The following is a 14,155-nucleotide window of genomic DNA, read 5'->3' on the forward strand; positions in this document are numbered from 1 at the left end:
AACAAAACAGTAATTTTTAGGGAGGTAGAATGTTTATCTATCTCCAAGAAACTTGCATTGGACTTTTAGGAGATAATTTGATAAGTCAAAAGTACATAAAACATAAATTACCTCTAATGGCAAAATCACTTTTATTTGTAGTAATTTTAAATATAGGCTTGTTAAACTGTGCTTTTGAACATATTTCATAGATGATAATCTGTAATTTACTAGTTTCTCTCTCTTTTTGAAATTTTAATGTATGTATTTGAGATCCTTTTATGATTTTTTTTTTTAGGTGATGTCATTGAACTCTTAAGTGCAAGATGAAACAAGTCTTCCTAGCGTTCCAAGTAGGTAAGTAATCTGCTCATTTCTTAACTAGCTAAATGAATTGCTTTATTAAGATACTGAAGGTATGTCAGGCCTATCAATATCCAGTATCTGGAATCACTAATCAACTGCCTATGAACATTATTTTTATGAAGATTTTTTTCTTTTGGCACACTAAACAAAAATAAACTCAACCTGGGGGAAGATGTGTGGAGGTAATGTGAGGAGGAAGGAATAATATCAAAGACCTTGCTTTCTCAAAGTTCCCTAAAGTGTGAAAGAATCAGTACTGCAGTGTTAAAATAGGCTGGAATTTGACAGAGGAGCAACAAATTGTGATTTAGGAATGCCACTGCTTTCTCAGACCGAAAGGCATTGTTGTCTGGGGGAAAGAGTTCTATTGTATAAACACTGTTGAGAGGATAGTGGAATTTAGATCTCCAGCCTCTTCCTTGATTTTGGCAAGGTTGAATGTAGAGGAAACCATAGTCGTTCGGGAAGAACGCTACGTGAACAATGTCATGTTTTATTGGTAGAATGAGTAAAGCAGACAGTACAGGCTGTAAAAACCTATCAATTGGTGTTATGGCAGGAAACAGATGGCTCATTCCCACAGAGTAATTTGAAGAATATCCAATAAAGGGGCTACTTGCAAAGGTGTAGATAGGAAATAGGGGAACCATGAGATAGAGTGTATCCGAGACTAGTAACACAGGGTCTATTTCCAACCCTAGGCTTGAAGGGGTGAGTTAGCTGGAAAGAGAGGCTCCTATGCAGGGGCCACCTTAAGAAGAGCCGTGGTTGTCATGTAGGGAAATGGGAACTTGTGAGCTAAAGGAATATGAATACGCTTTCCTCATTCACCTGCTTCCCTCTGATCTTCTGCCAGATCTCTCTAATAATAGAATCCAATCTGGAGCCAGAGGGCGAGAAATCTAATTGACTGACTCTTTAGTCTGGCCTTCTGCAGCCAACTAGGGTGAAGAGTGTGATCTGGAGGAACAAACAACTCCCCAAAATTGGTGGCTTACAGTCCCAAAGGCCTACTTCTCATTCATGCTAAATTCCAGCATGGATCAGTAGCGAGTGTTTCCACGTGTCCTCACGGTAGAACTTCAGAAATGGAGCAGACATTTCTTCAGAATATAACCAATTGGTTTGAATAGAATTTGGGATAGTCTCAAGTCAGTAATTATATATTTTGGTCTTAAATAATTTATGTCATTTGTACCTACCCAGAACTAGTTTAGGGTCCTATGTAAGCTTCAGGGAGCCAGAAAGTTGAATTCTACCAGGTGCCTGAACGAGAAGGGGAGGTGATAAAACTGAGCAGTGTGAATAACCACCACAGGTAACTTTTCTGTTCAAAGCATGCTGGTCCCTAAGTTAAATTAAAGCTGGGATATGGATTGGCAGAATAATTCAGGCAGAATTTAGTTTACAAACAACTTCTGAACAACTTGCATGATATTCAACAGAGTCTATATGTAGATTATACAAAAGCTTTTATATTTTTATTTTTTTAGACAGAGCCTTAATCTGTCACTCAGGCTGGAGTGCAGTGGCACGATCTCAGCTCACTGCAATCTCTGCCTCCTGGGTTCAAGCAATTCTCATGCCTCAGCCTCCCAAGTAGCTGGGATTACAGGTGCCTGCCACCATGCCCGCTAATTCTTGTATTTTTAGTAGAGACAGGGTTTCACCATGTTGGCCAGGCGGGTCTCAAACTCCTGACATCAGGTGATCTGCCTGCCTTGACCTCCCGAAGTGCTAGGATTACAGGCGTGAACCACCATGCCCGACTTGTACCAGAACTTTAAAAGAGCCAAATCCATATAGTTGACCAGAATGAAACCATAGAAGAATTTTTGAACTTCGTTAGGATTAAAATATTAATACTTACATTAAAAAAAAACTTTTTTTAAGTGCATGGTATGGTACTAAGCCTTTAGTCAAGGAAATTTAAACAAAATTATCCTTGCCCTCTAGGAGTTTGCAATCTAAAACAGACAATATTGATCTAAAGAAATGCAATCAGTTCACCATTATTCGCAGGAACATTATCTGCTCTTAAATTGATCTATGGCAATTTTTAGAATAATTAAATTATGTATTACTTAGTCTACAACTTGGCTATATTTCTTTTTCCTCCAGTAGTATTACTATTTTTAAATGGACTATAAAGAAACATTATGAATATCTAGCACCTTTGGAAATGAATGTAATTTATGCAGAAGTGGGATAATGTCACATACTGTAGATGCAAATTTAGAATTGATTGCACTACAGGGAGATGGCAACCTCATCTATGCTTAGAAGAAAGTTGTTTTGTTATAAGCTGTTTTGGAAGTCGAATATTGGATTTTATTCTGGATATATAGCATGCCATTAGTTTGTTAATATCTTAATAGTGAGAAAACTTTCATCTAAATACTGAAAGGCAAAAAGTGTTGGGAATAAATCCTAAATATTAACTGATAATGTTTCCTGAATACCCTGAGGAATGCTGATGGGACAGAAGTTTCAGATATTTTAAGTTCAGCAGCTTCTACCTATGAGTGCTTTCTCTGACAAATTGCATAATGGATAGAGCACATGCTGCCCACATCACCTGCGTCCTTACCATTTTCGTACAATCTGGTTTGACTTCCAATTGCTGGTGACTGTGTCTCTGGCCAGTGGGGCCTGCAGCAGTCTGGGAGTACTGGAGGAAAGACTGCCATCAAGGAACAGCCCTCAATTACAGACACAGAAGATTAGGTCTGTGGGTCCCAGTGGATGAACCAACACGGAGGAGCACCACGTTGAGCGTCCATCTTACAGTTTCCCAGGGGCACAAAGTTATAGTCACCTGAGGGGCAACTTGCTTGACAAAGTAGCTTTTCCTGACTTCCTTGCCATCTTTACCTTACTCCCCCACTTTCTAACCAGTGTTTCTTGGGATCAGTTTCCAAACAAACTATGTGAATTCAAATATTTGTCTTCGAGTATGCTGTTGAGGGAGTAAAACTAACATAGTGGGCTATTTCCCTAGCAGGCCTCCTTTTTCTTATACTATATTATGGGACTTGAAAAAAGTATATAATTCAGAGGTAGTGGCAGCACAAAGTTCCTTGGGTAAGTACTTTTGGTAGATAAAGATGAAATAGGTGTAGACAAGCAAGGTTGCCTAGAGCAGTTTAATGGAGACTTTGATTACAAAAGCTTATATTAAAGATGATGTGAAAATACTATAGAATCTTGTCTCAGAAATTTCTGATATTAGACATAACTTAAAGCATTAAAAAGTAAAACTGTTGAGTGTCTGTTGGAAGTAAGCTAAAGATAAAATATATTTAGGAGTTATCCATAATATTTGCATGTGTGTATATATGTGTGTATATATATAATATTTTTGCAAAATATTTCATATTTTACTATAACCTGTTAATATGCAAAGTTACCAATTATTTATTAGATTACTAGATTAATTGCAAAATTTCTAACTTCTCTACACCAGCCACATGCATGGTGGCACCAGGACAGGATAACTGGAATAAATATCTCAGGCAGAAAACAGAAAATTGCAATGTATGCAGTAGTCACTAGTCCATGTTAATGATGAAATCCTGTGGACAGCTGTTATGTAGTCTTGGCAGTGAGAGAAGTGCCATGGTCAGAACTTGATTCTGTTCTCAGGGAGGAATTTTCCCATCCATTGTTTTGGGGGACTCCTGCTTCTGCCATCTGGGAAGCTTTGCTTGTCTATTATCTGCCGTGGCCGCAATGGCAGTTGAGGGCCCTAGAGGTTTTGCTGCCTGCCTCCTGCCTGTATGAGCTGGGTGGCCTAAGAGTTGCTTCAAGGCTCAGCCAAAGGCGTTTACGTCCTAGCTCATGGTTGTTTTTGCAATATAATTTTCTTTAAAATTAATAAGACTTTCATCTCTTCCAGGCACATGAAGACAAATGTTGCATGTTCTCACTTATATGTAGGAGCTAAAACAAATTGATCTCGTGGAGGTAGTGAATAGAATGGTGGCTACCAGAGGCTGGGAAGGGTAGTGGGGGTAAGGGGATAAAGTTACAAAATACAGTTAGATAGAAGCAATAAGATCTACTGTTTGGTAGCACAATAGGGCTACTATAGTTAAAGATAATTTATGACACATTTCAGAATAACTAGAAGAGTAAATGTGGGATGTTTTCAGCACAAAGAAATGACAAATGTTTGTAGTAATTGGTGATGAATACCCCCAATTACCATTATGCATTGATCATTATACATTGTATGCTTGTATCAAAATATCACATGTACCCCATAAATGTGTAGCTATGATGTATCCATAAACACTAAAAAATTAAAAATAGAAAGCAACTAATAGACTTTCGTCTCTTTGCTTACAATCAGTTCAGTATGCCAGGTACCATACCCACAATTCTTTCTTAGACATAATTCTTAAAGTAGTAGTATTTGTTTTTCTTCTCATCACCATTTATTTCTTTCTCAACTCAATGACATCTACCCCAAGGCCATGAGACTTGGGATGAAGGCCTGGTTCAATCTGAATTTCGTCACATAATTATATCTTAAGACTGTTCATTATTCAATTTCAAAAATTATGTATTAATGTTTGAGGTAAACATTCCCAACTTTTGAGGCTTAAAATTTCTGGATGTTTTCTTATTCCCTTCCATTTTTATGTGTACTTTGGATAATTCTTTCCTGTGGTCATTTCTTCTTCTAATATCTTGCCAAATAAAGCTAGTAACATCTAATGCATGCTCACATAATTCTATTTTACAATATCTTTTGCTACAGCCACAGGCTGGGGAGGTTAGTGGCCTGCCTCCAAAGATATCATGGGCATCATTGTTACTGAACATCTTGCCTCTGCTTAACTTGGGGTTTCGTTTTTCCAGCCTCTGATATTAGTTTCCTAGTTATGTTCTGCCAGTGCCACCAATTTTAGGGTTTTTGTTTTTATTAGTGTACATTCTTGATACTAATTTCTATTTTAGTTAAGATAACACCAATTAAAGCATCAGATAAACCTCAAAATTTAAGTGGCTTAACATGTTAAGATGTTTGTTTCTTGCTCATGTAAAACTCAGTAGAGGGGCTGGGGTTCTATTCTGTGCATTCATTTAGCAACCTAAATTAGCAAGCTGTTGTATTCAATAGACAGTTTTTAAGGGACCAACATCCAGCCAGCAGATAGAATGCTTAGCTCCTTTCTGACCCTCCTCTCCACCTATGCTGACATCTTAGGTGTCCTCTGGCTTTCAATATCATCTCTTTGCTGACAAATCCCAAATCTTCTTTTATTGAACTCCACCTAGCCCCTGGATTTGTGTATGTAATTGCCTATACAACAGCTCCACTTGGATGTCAATCAGGCATCATTAACTTAATATATTTGAAACCAAATGTTAATTTTTTCCCCCCAAAATTGCCACCCCTTAACATGATCAATCTTAATATTTGGAACTGTGATTTACCAGTTATTCAGAGAACAAACTTGAAAGTATTTTTTGAATCTTTTTTTTTTAGTATCATATAGTACATAGAATCAATAAATCCTATCAATGATCCCTTCAAAAACATCTAGAATCCAGATATTTCTCATTGCTCCACAGCCATCAGATTTTACTTCTTGTAGTGTGTCATGATCTGACAGGTCCTCTTGTTTTCACTCCTGCCCTCTTAGAATGCATTTACCACACATGAGCCAGAGTAATATTCTACAAATAGACTACATTGTCCTTCAATGTATAAAACTCTTCAAAAACCAAAGGTTTTCCCTAATCATTTATTTAAAGTACTTCATAGCATTTGTCATTATCTGACATTTCGGCCATTATGTTATACTTTTTTTTTGTTTGTTTAATTTTCTGTCTTCTCAACTAAGAATGAATATCTATGTCATAGACTTCTCTTTATTCATGGCTGTCTTTATAACACCCAGGATGGTGCTTGCCACATGGGAGATGTCCTAGTTGTTTTGAATGAATAAATAAATGAATGAGTTACCTTTTATATCTTTTTTTTTTTTTTTTTGGTTTTTTAGTCTTTTTGTATCTGTTTGTATGACCTTTTTATATTAACCATATATAATCATTTTCTCATTAGTATAAATGAATTTCTAAATTTGCCCTTTAGTTTACGTGGCTAGCTATCCAGCTAGCTAGCTAGTAATATAATAATAAGTAACTTCTTCTTCACAATATTTCCCATTATTCTTCACCTTAGAAATCGCTCCTCTCTCATGAGCCTGGCTATTTTCTCATACATTTACCTAATGTCTTCTAATTCTTAGTCTAATTTTAGAGGAGCATGGTGACCAGTCTTTGTCCAGATCTATTCTAGGACTCACAGTAAATTCTCCAGATCACAGAAGTTACCTTCAGCAATACTGCTTGCCTGAAGGTTTCTAAAAAGGCTTGCACTGTGAATGCTTTTTACTGAAAGTAAGCAGGACAGATCTCTTTCTCCCAGAGATCTCTGAAGAGGTACCAGGGGTGCTGCCTAGTGGCCTAATTCCTTCCTTCTTTGCCCGACTTCTTAACTGAAGGGAAGGAGACTCTTTGCAGAGCTGACAGTATACTTTTCTCTCATTCAGCAGCTGCCAGACATAGTAGGAAACATATGATGTCTAAGTCATGTTCCTGGATTTTATGGAGTAAGTTGAACGCTGTATTTTTACGGAAAGTCTAGAAAAAAATTTTCCTTTTTTGGAATTCCACCAGATTTCATTGATATTGTAAAGCCAGTGGTCCTGGTAGGGGTGTGTGTGTGCATGTGCATGTGTGTGTGTATGTGTGTGTGTGAGTGAGGCTTTGCTTGTAGTTTTACAGATTGAATGATTTTGGAGAAACTATTTATCTCAGTCATCAAATATTTATATAGTTATTGCAAAAATTTTCCAGCACATGACAATAAAGTGTCTTGTCTTTTGTCTTATGCTTGACTTACATGAAGTCACCACATGGGCTAGCTGTGGGGTTCTGTGGGGAAGGAGGGGAGAAAGAAAGTGGGGGTGACAGGCAGGTGGAGATTGAGGAGGGCAAGACAGATTTGCCTTTCTGGGGGGTTGAGGTTCTGGGGATATGCAAGAGGATGGAGAAATCAGACTTAAGGCATCTTGTAGAATTGTGGTAGAAAGGAGAGGAGGTCAAGCCTTGATTAAATTGAAACAGCAGGAACCAAAGCTTTTTTTGTAAGATTTTACTCTACCTAACTTTCATAGTATTTCAAGTCTTTTTCTAAAGTGTGACAGAAAAAATCACATTTTCTAAAATGTGATAGATGACTTTTTTCACACTCCAGTATATTTTAAAAACACTTCTTTAATTTTTACTTTAAGAGAAATATTGTAAAACTCTTGCACCATAAAATTTAGAATCCAGAGACTTATCAGTTTGAATAAGCCACAGGTTACTGAGTGATGTCTTGGGGAAATATGTAAGCCAGTCGCAGAGCCTTGATGTAGGGGCTAAATCTTGGAGAAAACTAAAGGTGGACAGGCACAAACAGACTCAACATTACTTTTCACACTAAATTGCTTTCTTTTGGAAGAAAAAGAAAGGCCATAATAAATACCCATTTCCAGGATTGTATCCAGTAACAGCAAGGACAAATTCCTGTAAGATTTGAGAGAAGTCCTATTGTTTTTCATTTTTTAATGAATTGTTATCATACTTCCTTTCTTACCTTTTGAATATATTGACTCCAAAATGCTCCTATGATTCTTAAATTCCAAGCTGCTTTGTCTAAAATGTCGTTTTCTTTCTTGAATAAGAACAATTCTAGGAATTTAGAATGTGATATTTCATCTTTGTCTAGAGACTACAAGGTTCAAATAAATTCAACTTTCCCTTTTTCCTTTCTCATATATTTAGATATTTTAACAATATTAATTTAGAAATGTCTAAATTTCTCTAATGTAATTTATTTACATTCACTTTAGAGATTTATAGTAACACAGTAAAAATTTATTCTCACATTCACTGTACTATGTTATTGATTATTCAAGTAATTTCTGAGCTAATGAGCTATGTCAGTCATTGACCTGGTGCAGGCTCTATAAAGATAATATAATATTCGTCTGTCTTTGAGGACCTTATAGTCTTCCTGGCGAGACAGATTATCATGCATAAAACTTTCAATGATACCAGCTTTCTTTCTTTTTTTTTTTTTTGAGATAAAATCTCACTCTTTCACCCAGGGTGGAGTGCAGTGGCGTGATCTTGGCTCACTGCAACCTCCACCTCCTGGGTTCAAGCGATTCTCGTGCCTCAGCCTCCTGAGTAGCTGGGATTACAGGCGTGCGCCACCACGCCCAGGTAATTTTTGTAGTTTTGATAGAGACGGAGTTTCACCATGTTGGCCAGGCTGGTCTTAAACTCCTGACTTCAGGTGATCCGCTCACCTCGGCCTCCCAAAGTGCTGAGATTGCAGGTGTGAACCACTGTGCCTGGCTGATGCTAGCTTTTATAGAGTTACAAAGAAAATGGGATTGAGCACAAAGATAGGCTAACTACATGAGGAGTTCCTGAAAGTCTCCTCAGAAGATATGACGCTGGAAGTGAGTCTTGGAAGATGAGTAGGCGGCTTCAGTTGATGAAGGTGAGAAAGAACATCCCGAGAGAGAGCATGCTTCTTATTATGGCAAGTCTTTATTTACATATTTTTTAAATTTAAAAAATGTTTAGGTTTTATTTTAGGTTCAAGGGTACGTGTGCAGGTTTGTTATATAGGTAAATTGTGTGTTGTGGGGGTTTGGTGTACAGATTATTTTGTCACCCAGGTAATAAGCATAGTACCCAAGAGGTAGCTTTTTGGTCCTCCTTGTCCTTCCTCCCTCTACCCTCAAGTAGGCCCAGTGTCTGTTGTTCCCTTCTTTGTGTCCATGTGTATTCAGTGTTTAGCTACCACTTATAAGTTAGAACATGTGGTATTTGACTTACTGTTCCTGTGTTAGTTTGCTTAGAATAATGACCTCCATCTCCGTTCATGTTGCTGCAAAGAACTTGATCTCATTCTTTCTCACGGCTGTGTAGTTTTCTATGGTGTACATGTCCCACATTTGCTTGATCTAGCCTATCATTGATGGGCATCTAGATTGATTCCATATCTTTCTTTTTTTTTTTTTTTTGAGATGAAATCTTGCTCTGTCATCAGGCTGGAGTGCAGTGGCGTGATCTTGGCTCACTGCAACCTCTGTCTCCCGTGTTCAAGCAATTCCCCTTCCTCCGCCTCCTGAGTAGCTGGGGCTACAGGCACACACCACCACACCTGGCTAATTTTTGTATTTTTAGTAGCGACGGGGTTCCACCATGTTGACCAGGATGGTCTCTATATACTGACCTCATGATACACCCCCTTCAGCCTCCCAAAGTTCTGGGATTACAGGCCTGAGCCATTGCACCTGGCCGATTCCATATCTTTTATAGCAAATCTTGATGTGCTTAAAAATGATGAGGACTTTAGTATAACTGGAATGAATTTAGAGGCATATTGGTGGTTTAATGGAAGTGGAGAGGAGTTTAGATAGAATTACCAATGGGATATTAGGCCAGAAATAGATTGGAAGGGCCTTGAGAGCTAAAATAAGAAATTTGGGTCTAAATCTGGAAGGAATAGGAACCAAAAGGAATTTTAAAGCAAGTGATTGACATGATCAGATTCAATAATTTGGGAAATAGCTAATGTCTGTCAATACCCTCTGACTTGGTCAGGGAGTTATGGGACAGGAAGCTATTCTAAAAAACCCAGGCAAAATATTATAAAGTACCAAAATATGGCACAAAGGATGGGACAGAGGATTAGATTTAAGATATTTTGGCTACATATCCCAGAAAGAAATAGAATGTTTAGAATTTAAAACATTTTAGGAGGGAGCATAAAGTGAGATAATATGTGAATTTCATACCGAGATTAAAAATGTACAACTGAACTTTAGATCTTACCAAGGGAACATATTTTAAATAGCCTTGAATTTTGGTCTGCTAAGTTATGTTTAAATGTTAGTAGTGTTCAAGCAAGAAGAGTCTTTTCCTTCCAAAAAGAGTGCTAATGTCCACTTTCACACCTCCTTAAATATCTACAGCATGAAACAACCTACGCAGACATATCTGGATTTCCTGCAGCTATCAGTGCCTTTTGTGTTGTAAGACAAAAGCAATCCAATAAAGACATGTCTGTTCCCAAAGTGCTCACCAAAGTCACGGCTCAGAGAGTGCACGTTACAGTTATGTCTTTTCTGGGTTTTATATTTTAAAGAATATGATAAAAAAAAAAGGAAAAAACAAGCTTCCTGGTAAACTATATTTATAGCCTCATAGACTGTAAAGGTTTCAAAGTTTAAAGACACTTAGAGCAAATGTCTTCCTTTTTCAGCGTTAGCCTTTTTCTCCAGCACCAAAAGTGTGCAAGGCAAAAGCCTGCGAAAGAGAGGAAGTAGTGTAGGATAGTGTGGGAGGTGTTCTAAGTCTGGGGCTCACGATCCTCTAAAATACATGGGTTTTCAAGCCTACAGACAAGCTACAGAAGGCCTTCCAGCGCCCTGAAAGTGTGGAAATAACCGTGGCAGATGCATGGATGGCCATTTTTTGGGGGGAGAAATACTTCATAGTTTTCATTAGAATCTACAGCCTTAAACCTTTGACTATATAATTGGACACATACAACAAATGGCTATCATGTAGATGAGTATATTATCAGAACAAAAATAATGATTCAGATAAGTTCTTGCCACTTCAGAAGACACAATTAATTTATCTCAGTGGATATGAGAGTGATCTACTTAGTTACGGATATTTGTAAAGTTTGTTTAAATGGCTACACAACTTTGGACATGCTTACCTCTCCAAGTCTTCTTTTTCCCCCATTACTATCTCCTAGGTTTGCTGTGAGGTAATTTATGTAGACCAGTTTGCACAATCCTTGGAAAACGTCTTAATTATATATTTATGACAAATTTGGGTATGACATTTGTTATTCATCTGTATGCAGGGCAGTTATAAATATAAAACTTAAGCTTAATGAATTGTTAAAAATTAGTCATATTTCCTATTTCATATTCCTCTTGGAAGCTGAAGAAACAAGATCAAGTAATAAGGATGTTTATATTTTCTAAGTACTATTTTTAAGAAGTTAAATGTTAGTTTCTGGTGTCATGAATGAAGAATTGGAGCAAATGACAAATTCCAGTATATGGCTTGCTTTGGAGTGCATATTGTGATAAAGTCGCTAACCTTTGGGCGGATGTACAGCCAAGAAGAGTTAGGCCCCATTTCCAATGAGCAAGCCCCATTCCTGATGGCAAGAGTTATAAGAACATGCAATAAAAAGATTGAACTCTGGTCAAAGGCCACAGCTGCTACCATTCACATGCTGCTTGCTGGGTATGGAGCCAGCCCTGGAGCTCTAACCTGATTCTTCAGCTTTGGCAACACAAGCATTTGGAATGTGGGGCAAGGTGGGGCCCAGCGTCATCCAGTCATAGTCTCAGAGGTCTTGGTTACTCCCGTGACCTCCTTCACCAGCTCACCAGTCTGAGGAAGAAGCCCAGGCTGCCACAAGGCCTTGTCTTACAGGCAAATAATTAATTAAGATGGAAACGTATATGTCTACTGACCTCCAGTGATTAGGCCTCTGGTTCAAGAGCTGAGTTTTGAGGACTTACTTAAATTAGGAAGACTGTGACAGTTGTCCTTCCTTTCCCCCAATCTCCCTCATCCCTCCATTATTCCTCTGGGTAGTGTAGAGGTCACCTGTGGAACATTTAGTGGCCCTTGTATTTGATTTTCTGGTACTTATATATGTCTGTCTTCTCAGACAAGCTTTTCCTCTGACAGAAAAGATTTTAAAGACATTTTAGTAAAACAGAACAAAACAACCCAGGCATGAGACAAACTGATTATTAGTTGGAGATTTGGTTGGAAGATATTAGCTAGCCCTGAAGCAAAAACACACTTTTCTCCATGCTTTTCTATAACAGTATTCATAAAGTTACAAGTAAGTTGGACAGCTTATGGTTGAGCAGTGACTAAGAAGAGAAATTGGGCTGCAACAGAGAGCACAGGCGTTGCTGCCAGCAAGACAGAGCTTGAGAGCAAGCTACCGATTCTTAGCGATATAATGGTGGGCAATTTGCTTCACCTCTTGGAAATGTCCTCTTCTGGGAAATGGGGGTGATAATGCCTCAGCGGGTAATTTTAAGAATTGAAAGTAAAATATGCAAAGTGCCTGGCACCAGTGACTACCGAGTAAATTAAAAATATTTTATTTTATTAGTGTTCATTTCTTGCTCTGCCTTAAAAAAACTGCACACCAAATACTTTATGCTTACTCATGCAATGCATTTTTGTAAATAATCTGTTGCATATAGCATTAGGTGCTTGGAAACAAAGAGGAGTAATGCAGATCTTTTATATTCAAAGAAGTACTAGCCTAGCTGTGTTTGGGGTGCTTGTGTACATGTCCAAAGAGTGAAGCATAATAATTCCTTGTCTTTTTGAAAATTTTATCTAAACAAAATGAAATCAGTGAATTAATGTTTTTGGAGTGCATATGTGACATAGACGTTCATAGATGACTTTTACGTAGGATTAGAGGATACAGAATTCTAAGCGGCTGAATCCTGAATCCTGAAATACAACACTAGGGACTTATGGAAACTAATCACGTAAACATAGCTCCTTTATTGTTCCAAGAATAGTTTAAAATTTGTCATGGTGGATTTTATCTGAAGTCAGTCTGACTTGAATATAGTTCCAGGCCTTCCTCTTAATTTTTTTTTTTCTCCAAAACACCTGATGGCTGAGTCCATCAAGTTCCCACAATAGATTTACACATTTTAAAAACAGATTTTGCTTTGTATCTCTGTTTTGTCTTTTTTCCTCCCCAATATCCAGGAAACTTTGTAACACCTACTTTGCAAAATAAGCAAGTAATCATCTATTTTGGGGACTGAAAATAGAGGAGGTGAGAAATGAGATAACTGGTTTCAACTCAGGTTATTTGGGCATAGAAACTATTTGTTCAGTGATTTTTGCCACAGCCATAGAACAACTTTTGCATTGCTTTGGTTTCTCCATGTGCTTTGGAGAGACGGGAAAGAGAATATTGCACTAAAAATCTTGTTTCAATTTAAGGTAATTATGCATATATTTAGGTTGAGTAGGGAAGAGGCATTACTGAAATAAAAATGTTTTTAATACAACTTGCAAGACATAAATTAACACATTGAGAAGAAAATGAATCAATAATTTTATTTTAGAATTGAGGGGGATTTTAGAGATCATCTTGTTTAACCGCCATGTTTACAGATGAACGAACTGTTATGTGTTTTGCCCATAGTAGGTCACACAAACGAAAGTGTCCTGACTTCTAGAATAGGCCTTTGTTCCTCTCTCACTATAAATACATGACTATCTTGCAGAGTGGCCTAGTAGGTATTGTCATGTTGCTGTTCCTGGTTGGGAGGACTGGGTGCATGTACAAATAAAGTTTACATAATACCTGATACAGAAATCTTGGTGCCCTAAAGTAACTATTTAATGATGATGCCTTTGCTCTATTCAGACCAGTGAAATGAGCACACATTTCTGGCTCCATTTAATAAATTGCCTCCTTGAGGGCACTAAATCCTGCTCTTCTGGAAAAGCTCATTCACCTCACATGGGTAAACAGTTTGCTTCTCCATGAATTCTGCTGTTTACTCACAACATTAGAAAGCCTGTTTTGTGTTATTGCTGTTATCACAAATCTGGAGACATCACTGCAGATTGGAATGAGGTGGTGGGAGACCGTTGCTTAAGTGGGTATTTTTCAGCACAGCTTAATAGAAAAGATTGACCA

The 14,155-nt window shown here is 37.7% G+C and overlaps 2 protein-coding genes and 1 long non-coding RNA gene across 9 annotated transcripts in view; 1 reads left to right on the forward strand and 2 right to left on the reverse strand.

The window, feature by feature from the left end:
- Positions 1 to 14,155, reverse strand: part of BLOC1S5 (biogenesis of lysosomal organelles complex 1 subunit 5) — a 995,078-nt gene that overhangs the window by 563,967 nt on the left and 416,956 nt on the right. The gene's annotated exons all lie outside the window — the stretch shown is intronic.
- Positions 1 to 14,155, reverse strand: part of SLC35B3 (solute carrier family 35 member B3) — a 309,604-nt gene that overhangs the window by 155,986 nt on the left and 139,463 nt on the right. The window lies entirely within an intron of this gene.
- The window catches only part of LOC126952670 (uncharacterized), a 334,793-nt gene that overhangs the window by 131,233 nt on the left and 189,405 nt on the right, over positions 1 to 14,155 (forward strand). For 5 of the 7 annotated variants that reach the window (XR_007724996.1, XR_007724995.1, XR_007724993.1 and 2 more), the window contains exon 5: positions 278 to 336. This is a non-coding gene — a long non-coding RNA (uncharacterized LOC126952670). Of the gene's footprint in view, positions 1 to 277; positions 5,327 to 14,155 lie in introns of those variants that run through there. The other 2 variants (XR_007724994.1, XR_007724992.1) reach the window with 1 other exon arrangement.

The sequence above is a fragment of the Macaca thibetana genome, chromosome 4, assembly GCF_024542745.1.
Source record: "Macaca thibetana thibetana isolate TM-01 chromosome 4, ASM2454274v1, whole genome shotgun sequence".
Taxonomy (NCBI): Eukaryota; Metazoa; Chordata; class Mammalia; order Primates; family Cercopithecidae; genus Macaca; species Macaca thibetana.